Genomic DNA, 10,370 nt, shown 5'->3' with positions numbered 1-10,370 from the left:
TCGATGTAGGTAGTGGCGTAATCTTCAGCCCCTCTCAGCACCTGGTCCATCATACGCTGAAAGGTTGCCGCAGCACCATGTAATCCGAACGGCATCATGGTGAAGTGGAACAGCCCAGTTGGAGCCCTGAAGGCGGTCAGCTCCCAGGCCTCCAGTGTTAGCGGCACCTGCCAGTATCCTTTGCACAGGTCGAGTGTGCTAAGATACTGTGCTTTGCCAAGCCGTTCCACCAACTCGTCGACCCTTGGGATAGGATAAGGGTCGAAGGCAGAGATGCCATTGAGCTTTGAGAGATCCACACAGAAGTGTAGCCCCCCGTCCTTCTTCGGGACGAGCACCACGGGGCTACACCATTCACTGCGTGATGGCACAATAACGCCCATCTCCAACATTGACTGGACCTCCTGCTTCAATGCAGGAATCAGCCTTGCAGGGACCCTCATCGAAGTCTGGCGGATTGGCCCTGGAGACGTCAGCTTGATACTGTGGTGGATCAACGTCGTCCGTCCGGGCTCCTCCCGGAACAGACCCCCAGGAATAATCCGCAGAAGCTCCCCCTGCTGACGGCTGCAAAGGTGCTCCACAGAGGGATGCGAGGCCTCGCCTCCGGCAGTGGGGAAGTGCTGTTTCTTCAGTTCCTCCTCCTCGTCCACTCTGTGGGCCCACATCAGGTCGCTGGTGGCTCCTGGTCTGGGTGTCCACTCCTTGAGCAGATTAATGTGGAACACCTGCTTCGGCTTCCGTCGATCCGGCATGGCGACCTCGTAGGTCACCGGGCCCATCTTACGCAGCACTTCAAACGGACCCTGCCACTTAGCAAGCAGGCTGCTTTCTGAAGAAGGGAGCAATAGGAGCACCTTTTGGCCTGGGTTGAAGGTACGACTGCGGGCGGTCCTGTAGTACCAGGTCTTTTGGTTCGCCTGGGCCTGCGCCTGGTTGTCGTGGGCCAGAGTGCTCAGTTCCTCCAACTTGTCTCTCATCTTGAGGACGTAGTCCATGATGTTTGTCGGTGGCTGAGGACTCTCTCCCATCTAGGCATCTCTCAGGATATCCAGGGGTCCTCTCACCCGGCGTCTGTAGAGCAACTCGAAGGGGGAGTAGCCGGTGGACGCTTGTGGGACTTCTCTGTAAGCAAAGAGGAGATAGGGAAGCCACTGGTCCCAATTAGCTCCAGTGTCGCTCACAAACTTCCGCAACATTGCTTTGAACGTTTGGTTGAAGCGCTCCACCATTCCGTCGGTCTGTTGGTGGTAGGGCGTAGTTCTAATGCCCCTTATCCCTAACAGGGAGTACACTTGCTTCATGAACCTAGAGTTGAAGTTTGTGCCCTGATCTGTTATGATCTCTCTAGGGACCCCCACCCGTGAAAATAGCTGTATTAGGCTATTCGCTACCTGTCTAGACTTGGTGTTTCTCAAGGGGAAAGCCTCAGGATAGCGAGTAGCGTAGTCACATATTACCAAGATGTACCGGTGGCCAGCCCTACTCTTATCAAGGGGGCCTACAACATCCATTGCAATCCTAGTGAAGGGAACATCGATGATGGGAAGGTTGACTAGAGGTGCCTTCATGCCTCTTTTTGAACGGGAAGTGAGCTGGCAGGTTGGGCAGGATTTACAAAAAGCTACCACTTCCTGGTATACACCAGGCCAGTAAAAATGGGTAGCAATCCTGTCTAGGGTTTTCTGTTCCCCCAAGTGGCCTGACCAGGAAATGTTGTGAGCTAGGTTCAATATTTCGGTACGCAGGGGCTTAGGGACTACTAGTTGCTCTCCCTTAGCACTTATACGCACCAGCTTCCCCTCTCTCAACGCAAAGCACTATTTCCACATACTGTCACCCTAGAAACATCCTCTTCATTCTTCACTCTATTGAAATAGGTACTCAATGTAGCGTCATCTTTCTGAGCCTGTCCAAAGTCTGCAACATCCACCACACTAACCTCTAGTGGCGGTGGGGGTAGCTGCTCCTGTACTGGCGTTCCTAAAACTTTTTCCCTCCTTTTAACTGACTTGGGTTTCCTATCTTTCCCCCCTGAGGAATCTACCGGAAAGGGCAATTCCTGCCACAAATCTGCATCAGTGGAGTTAGCCTTAGCTTGAGCTCTAGTTAACACATAACTTCTTGCTTGGGGTAAGTGATGTTGCAATAACTCCGCCAACACAGGCACGTCCTGCCCTAGCACAACAGGGTAGGGACATTTATCCATTATGCCGACAGCAAGTAGGTCTGTCCTTCAATCTCCACCTACACGTCCGCTGTCTGGTGCTCACTCTCGTCACTATGTATACAACGCACTTTGACGCTACCCAGTCCCACTAACCAATCTGGACGCAGACATGCTCGCAGGATAAATGTCTGGCTACTGCCTGAATCTATTAGGGCTTTCCACACTTTCCCTCTGATTCTGACGGACACCAAAGCATCCATAGAGCTAGGGGTTGCCTTAGGCTTGCTTTACCTTGGCATAGTCTCTGGTGTCAAGTATGTCCATAGCCACATAGGCCGCACGGGCCTTCCCTGACAACAGGGGGACAAGATACAGTGCCCAACTTTCCATTGGCCACTGGCTTGCGAGAGCAATCCTCTCAAACGCGGTCAAATAATGTTCGATGTCCTCGTCTTCAGTGTATGGGGTCATCTTGGGTGGACTCCATCTGAACGGCACTGGCGTAGGGTATGGCCTTGGAGTATCCGGGGGAGGGCTGGACGACCGTGACGCTGTGTCCGGCCTCGGCACGTTGCTGGCGGGACGTGATGTCGTCTGTGAAGAGCCAGGATGAGGGTTTGGCAGCGGGGCAAAGTCGGGTGGTCCCTGTGCATCTTCCTCTTCTTCCGGGGACTGACGATCCAGGCTGTCGGTGTTCACCAGTGTCTGCAGCTGTTGGAACTGGTGATGCAGTGACCGCCATCTCTGGTTTTGCAGCTGCGTCTCCCGTTCCTGTCGTTCCTCCCTGGTTTGCTGGGCCTGGAAGAAGGACGTTATTGCGAACTCGAGCCTGGATATGTGGTCTTCTGGGGGTGCTGAGTGTGGCCTGGGCTGGGTGTCACCATCCGGAGTCGAAGAGGGCGGCGAAGAGGTTGCTGGTGTTGCATCTGTGTTGGTTGCTCTCAGCTCCGCAGCAGTGCTTTTCCGGGTCCGTTGTGACATTGTTGCGCTTCAGCCGACCCTAGCGGACTACTGGATCCCACCACTGCCACCAAATGTTAAAGGGTAGAGTGTCGAGGGTCTTAAGGGTCGGCACAATAAGCAGCAGAGAGGCAAAAATGACGTGGTGATATTTTTATTCTTACATCACCAGGCATAAGGAGGTCTTTAATCCAAAAATAAAGGAAAACAGCAAAAGGAAAAGGGAAAGGAAAATACTAGAAAAAAAATACAAGAAGCAAAGGCTAGGCTACAATTCAGCCAAATAAAAGTCCTTTGGAAATAATGGCCGACATCATACCTCACGCAACTGAGGGACTAGGGCAGTACGTCATAGTTTTGGTCCCTCTCGTCCTCCTCGCCCAACTATCACACATCACTTATATATGTTGGCCAGACCCACCCCAAATTGGTACATACCAATATACTAAACACACAGGGGTGTTTACCTATCAACCTATAAATATGCGTCAAACAGTGATAAAAAGGTACCAAAGGTAACAAATATCGCTTCATCAAGCCTTACAGTGAACATTCATGCATGGACACCTGCCACTACATACAAAGTAAATGTCAAAATAAACATAATTGATTTGCCGGAGACACAACTGCTTCGTTTGCAAGGACGCGCCAATAGCCGCGGCGTCACAGTTCTTCTATAGCTTTTTAAAATATATCAATGTTTGTCTCTCCCCTCAGGAGAACCACAGCCGCCGGAAGCAGGCTGTGAAGGTGGAGCAACGGCGCAAGCAACGTGAGTGGCAAACAATGCTGGTCATGGTCCTTATTATGACGCACTATGATGTATTTGTATGCATCCATCCATTCATTTATTCATCCACCTATCCCTCATCCATATACTGTATGGTATGGATGTAGTACGCAGTGTATGACGGTGCAGTGTTGCCGTAGTACCGTAGTACCGATGCAGTAGTGGCCTGTGTTCCCCCGTTCTGCAGTGAGGAAGACTGTGGTGGTACAGGAGGAAGGCTGCATCATAGACACGCTGCTGGCGGACATCAGGAAAGGCGAGACCAGAGCCCACGCCGACGCAGAGACACTGCCCCCTGCTGGCACCACCGAGGACAGCGGGCAGCCTGGTAAGACCTGCTTCTGGTGGTAATAAAGTGTAAATAAATAAAGTGTGGAGTATTATTAGTGGAGGTCGTAGTCACACTAATATTATTAGTGGTGGTCATAGTCACACTAGTATTATTAGTGGAAGCATTTAGTGTCTATGTTCCTGACGTCTGCAAGAGGAGTCATCTGGTACCCAAACCCAGCAGAGCCTCATATCTCCACGTCCTCCACAACTTGTAGAACCGCCACATCTTCCAGGAGCTCCAGGACCAATAAGACTCCCAGAACCAGAACAGTCTTCTCCCAACACCACGAAGGAGCGGCTGTCCGGGTCCACGGTGGTCCTCAGTTTCTCTGACCTCCCCGACTGTTCGTCCCCGTCTTCGCCCGCCACCCCCACCCTCACAGCGGACCCCAGACCCCTGAACACCTCCTCTCCTGATTGGCCGGTCGGGGATGGAGGTGCAGAGCGTCCGAACATCACAAACACGACACTGGAGGGGGCGGGAGGGGAGGAGGAAGGTTTGAGTCTGGAGAACCAAGGACCCAGCGGAGGGGGTTCAGACGGTGGCACCGAGCCAAGCAAAGAAACGGGTGAGACGTGGGGTATTTATAGAGTATAGAGGGCCGGGTGTCCTAGTGGGAACACTGGTCTGCTTATCTTTAAAGTGGTCTGGTGGTTTGGTGTACTGCTGCATCTCTCTGACTGGATTGGTGTGTTTCTCTGACACACAGTTTCGACCTCTGTGGATCCCAAACATAGATCCAAGTTCGGCAAAGCTAAAAACATCTGCACTCATCAGTGAGGTGAGTTGTGCTATCATTCTGTTTGGATGTGAACAACAGCCCGTCTTGGTTTGACTTCTTCTCTCCTTTCTCTCACCAGTCGATCTTAAAAAAGCATTCACCCACTGTCCCCACAAGACCCCACCCTCCACTTACTACACCCACTGTCCCTACAAGACCCCACCCTCCACTTACTACACCCACTGTCCCCACAACACCCTACCCTCCATTTAATACACCCACTGTCCCCACAACACCCTACCCTCCATTTAATACACCCACTGTCCCCACAAGACCCCACCCTCCCCTTACTACACCTACTGTCCCCACAAGACCCTACCCTCCCCTTACTACACCCACTGTCCCCACACGACCCCACCCTCCTGTCACAAGATCCCACAAACCCAAATACACTCTCTCAGATAAGACCCCACAAACCGGACCTCGACCTGTCCGGATTCTAGACCACCCCCTCCATTTCGGACCCACACAAGACCCTGATTGTATTGATCATCAATGTCACGATTTTAAACTTCAATATGGAATTGGAAATAAAGTGTCAATAGAGAACTGACAGCCCAAGAGAGAAATTCGTTTTTTCAAATTGACAAAACAATTTTATTATATTTATGAATATATATATATATATATATATATATAGCCTATATATCATCCTCATCCTCATCCGCTTATCCGGGGTCGGGTCGCGGGGGCAGCAGCTCAAGCAGGGGGCCCCAGACTTCCCTTTCCCGGGCCACATTGACCAGCTCTGACGGGGGATCCCGAGGCGTTCCCAGGCCAGTGTGGAGATATAATCTCTCCACCTAGTCCTGGGTCTTCCCCGGGGTCTCTTCCCCACTGGTCGTGCCTGGAACACCTCCCAAGGGAGGCGTCCAGTGGGCATCCTTACCAGATGCCCGAACCACCTCAACTGACTCCTTTCTAAGCACATAATGATATATATATATTTTATATTAATTATATATATGAATTTTACTTTTCTGAATTATTTTTGGTGGGGTCTTTTTGTACATATGAACCTTCCATGTAATTAATGTTTTTTTAAAGTGCAAAATAAACGTGTAAATGTACACTGGTGTACGATATCTTCATCTTTATCTCTATAGTCCTATTAAAGCGTCTATGGATAGTCATATAATATAGTCATATGTGCACTGCAATATGCAGTAAACATAGTCGCAGGTCATTAATTAATTGATCACTAATGCATTTCAGTTGTTTTTTAGTTAAGTTAAATCAGTTTCTTTAAGAAATGATGTAATGCTAAATTAGTTATATATTAAGTTAACGGTTGGGAGGAATGAAATCATTGTCCTGGCTGCAGCGTTGACGTCATCAGCGTGAAGCGTTCTCTAACTGGAAATCACAGCCTTGGTTCCATCTGATGGTCACAAACACAGCATCAACCTCTCCAGAAGGCCTTTGTGATGTCTCCGAGGCAGCCTTAACCCGCAGTGAAATCCCTTCTTATGGTCTCAAACACCCCATTAACCCCCGGGGAGCAGATACTCCTGATGGTCACAAACAGCGTTAACCTCTGGAGAAGACCTACGTGATGTCACCAGCACGTTAACCCCCCCCCCCCGAGCAGACCCGGCCCAGAGCCTGAGGGGATGGAAGCCCTTTTGGTTCTGTTGTTGACACCGATGCCATCGTCTGGGGTAACGGGATGAAAGGAGAGGAACGGAGGAGAGGTAAGGAGGGAGGGAAGGTGAACCAGAGAAGAGAGGAGCAAGGGAGAGAGTCGAGGAGAAGGGAGAGGGAAGAGGACATAAATGAAAGAAGGGAGGAGGGGGGAGAGAGAAGGGGGTGGAGAGGAGAAGAGAAAATAAGAAGTGAGGAGCGGAGAGCCTTTAATGGTTTTGTTGCGGACCTTCTACTACCTCTGAAAGGGACACGACGAGTGAGAGATATTCTGTCATGGATAACTTCACCGGCAGACATGCCTGTCTGTCAGTCAAGATGTACAACATCAGTTCAGTGACGAATCGATGACGTTTTGTGTGAGGAAAAAATAATAAAGATAAAAATAGCTGCATCTATATGGATGACAGAAAGAAAGAGAGACCGATTTTTTGTATGTGGGTTATGGAAGGTTTATTTCAGTCTTTAAGAAATTATAACTTGTAGAATAAAGGGATCAGGCAATAATATATGAGATTTGTAGATAACGTCAGCAGATAGATGGCTTTGGATAAACTTAACATCAATATCACTTTTCAGTTCATGCTTGTTTCAACTGATTTCTGGAGTCTTGATGTATTCTAACAGTTTCCTGTAGTTCTTGGTGTATTAACAGTTTCCTGTAGTTCTTGCTGTATTAAGTTTCCTGTAGTTCTTGGTGTATTAACAGTTTCCTGTAGTTCTTGCTGTATTAACAGTTTCCTGTAGTTCTTGCTGTATTAACAGTTTCCTGTAGTTTTTGGTGTATTAACAGTTTCCTGTAGTTCTTGCTGTATTCTCACAGTTTGCTATAGTTCTTGCTGTATTAACAGTATCCTGTAATTCTTGCTGTATTAACAGTTTCCTGTAGTTCTTGCTGTATTAAGAGTTTCCTGTAATTATTGCTGTATTAACAGTTTCCTGTAGTTCTTGCTGTATTAACAGTTTCCTGTAGTTCTTGCTGTATTAACAGTTTCCTGTAGTTCTTGCTGTATTCTCACAGTTTGCTGTAGTTCTTGCTGTATTCTCACAGTTTGCTGTAGTTCTTGCTGTATTAACAGTTTCCTGTAGTTCTTACTGTATTCTCACAGTTTGCTGAGGTTCTTGCTGTATTAACAGTTTCCTGTAGTTCTTGCTGTATTCTCACAGTTTCCTGTAGTTCTTGCTGTATTAACAGTTTCCTGTAGTTCTTGCTGTATTAACAGTTTCCTGTAGTTCTTGGTGTATTAACAGTTTCCTGTAGTTCTTGCTGTATTCTCACAGTTTCCTGTAGTTCTTGGTGTATTAACAGTTTCCTGTAGTTCTTACTGTATTCTCACAGCTTGCTGAGGTTCTTGCTGTATTAACAGTTTCCTGTAGTTCTTGCTGTATTAACAGTTTCCTGTAGTTCTTACTGTATTCTCACAGCTTGCTGAGGTTCTCGTGGTCACCCCCTGTGTCCTCTCTGCTGTAGTAACCGTGTGCGTGTGCTGGTCAGCCTGCTGGTCAGCTCCGCCCTGCTCTGCCTGCTGTTTGTGGCCGGGACCCTGACCACGCTGGGCTTCAGCACCTGGTGCACGGCGCTGCGGGCCCACCGGCCCCACAGGTACCGGCCCCCGCCCTGTCCCTCAGGACCACCTCCTTAAGCATGGCCGTCAGTGCTATCAGTGGAAGGCCTGCTGTGTACACCGGCTTTGACTTGAGTCTATCATTTAACTGTCTCTCTGGAGGGGCCCCTGATTCACCACTAGGTGGATGTTGATTGGCCACTAAAAGTCATTCAAAAATTGACCCGTTAGTGATGTCACAAATGGGAGCATCCCCTCCCCCGACCCTAACCCTAACCCTAACCCTATGTATGAGGGGTGTACCAGCCTACCAGCCTGCCCAGTGGACTGTATAGCGACTGCTGGGCTGGAAGGCTGGCTGGACATGTGCAATGTCACTATGGTCGATTTCTTAACGGAAGTTAATTTTTGTTTTATTGTCTGTTACTTACTGTCCTATATTGGTTTGTTTGTGTGTGTGTGTGTGTTCCTGTGTGTGCGTGTGCGTGTGTAGTTGTGAAGAGCTCCAGCAGACCGACCTGGAGCTGGGTCTGGATAATTCCTCTTTCTACGACCAGTTTGCCATCGCTCAGGTAAACATCACCTTCATGTCCTGACATTGGGGGTTTTTGAGATGTAATTATGGTTTATGAACGGCTATTTACAGCTGGTTCCTAGGGGTGGAAATCGGAGCATTCATGACAACTTGATACGATATCGGTTTCTTAAGCCAACAATTCGATTTCGATCAAATTGTTTTTGATACTTCAGAATTCCCCACAATACGTTTTGATTCGATTTGATACGATTCGATGCTCAACATTTTTTACATTATATCTATTAATATAAAATCGATCAAATAAATCAACCAAAAAATTATAATTTGCCTTTTATTATTATTATTTCATTTTATTTTTTTAATAATCGATACTCTTGCGGACGAATCGATGCGTCTAATCGTCGGCTGTATAATCGATTAATCGATACAAATCGATTAATATTTACACCTTACACCACTCTTTCTTGTATTTGTTTGTTTTTCTGTTAAATGTTGGGTCTGGTGGGGGGGTCTGGAGGTTTTGGGGTGGGGGGTCTGGAGGTTTTAGGGTGGGGGGGTCTGGAGTTTTTTTTTTTGTGAGACTAGGGGGTCCCTGACGTGTGTGTCCCCTCCCAGGTGGGTCTGTGGTGCTCCTGGTTGTCCTGGCTGGTCCTGGTTCTCCTGGAGCTCCTCAGGGTCTCCTGGGGGCCTCGCCGGGGGGAGAAACTGGGGCTCCTCCTGGTGCAGGAGAAGGAGCCGCTGCTCAGCCTCTGAGGGCCCGAGGAGGAGGGCCTCCGACACACACACACACACACACACACACACACACACACACACACACACACACACAAGAATATATACATACATACTTAAATATACACACATGCATGCACATACACACACACATTATTATATACAAACACAAACAATAATAAACACACAGACATGCATCTAAAAATACACGCACACACACACACACACACACACACACACACACACACACACACACACACACACTCAAATACACGTGTATATCCACACCTACACCTAGATACATAAATAGACACTCACTCACACATACACATGCAAACATACATACATACATACATACATGCCTACATAAGTATGTACATACATATTATATACAATAATACACACACATACGCATGCATGCGTGTGCACACACACACACACACACACACACACACACACACACACACACACACACACACACACACACACACACACACAAACACACACACAGGCGCACACACTGAATACAAAATACACTTATACGATGACCTCACATCCTAACCTAACCACAGCTCACTGATCAACTGTGCCAAACTGTGTCTGTTATAGAAAGATTCCTGCTAGTTACTATTCGTACTATAGTTACTGTTTCTATAGTTACTATTCCATTTTAGGAATGATATAGTTCTACTCTAAGTGATTCTGTTAGGCCTAATAGCGTTACTCGTCCAACCATAGGTGGGACGATGAGGATTTTTCAGTCCCACAGCACCACCTGCTGGTTGAGCCTGTATGTGTTGCTCGGAGGTTAGCCGAGTTCTGTTTTACATCATTTCAAAGAATGAGGCTAATTCCT

Source organism: Micromesistius poutassou, assembly GCF_964030765.1.
Source record: "Micromesistius poutassou genome assembly, chromosome: 19".
Lineage (NCBI taxonomy): Eukaryota > Metazoa > Chordata > Actinopteri > Gadiformes > Gadidae > Micromesistius > Micromesistius poutassou.
This window is presented reverse-complemented; position numbering follows the sequence as displayed.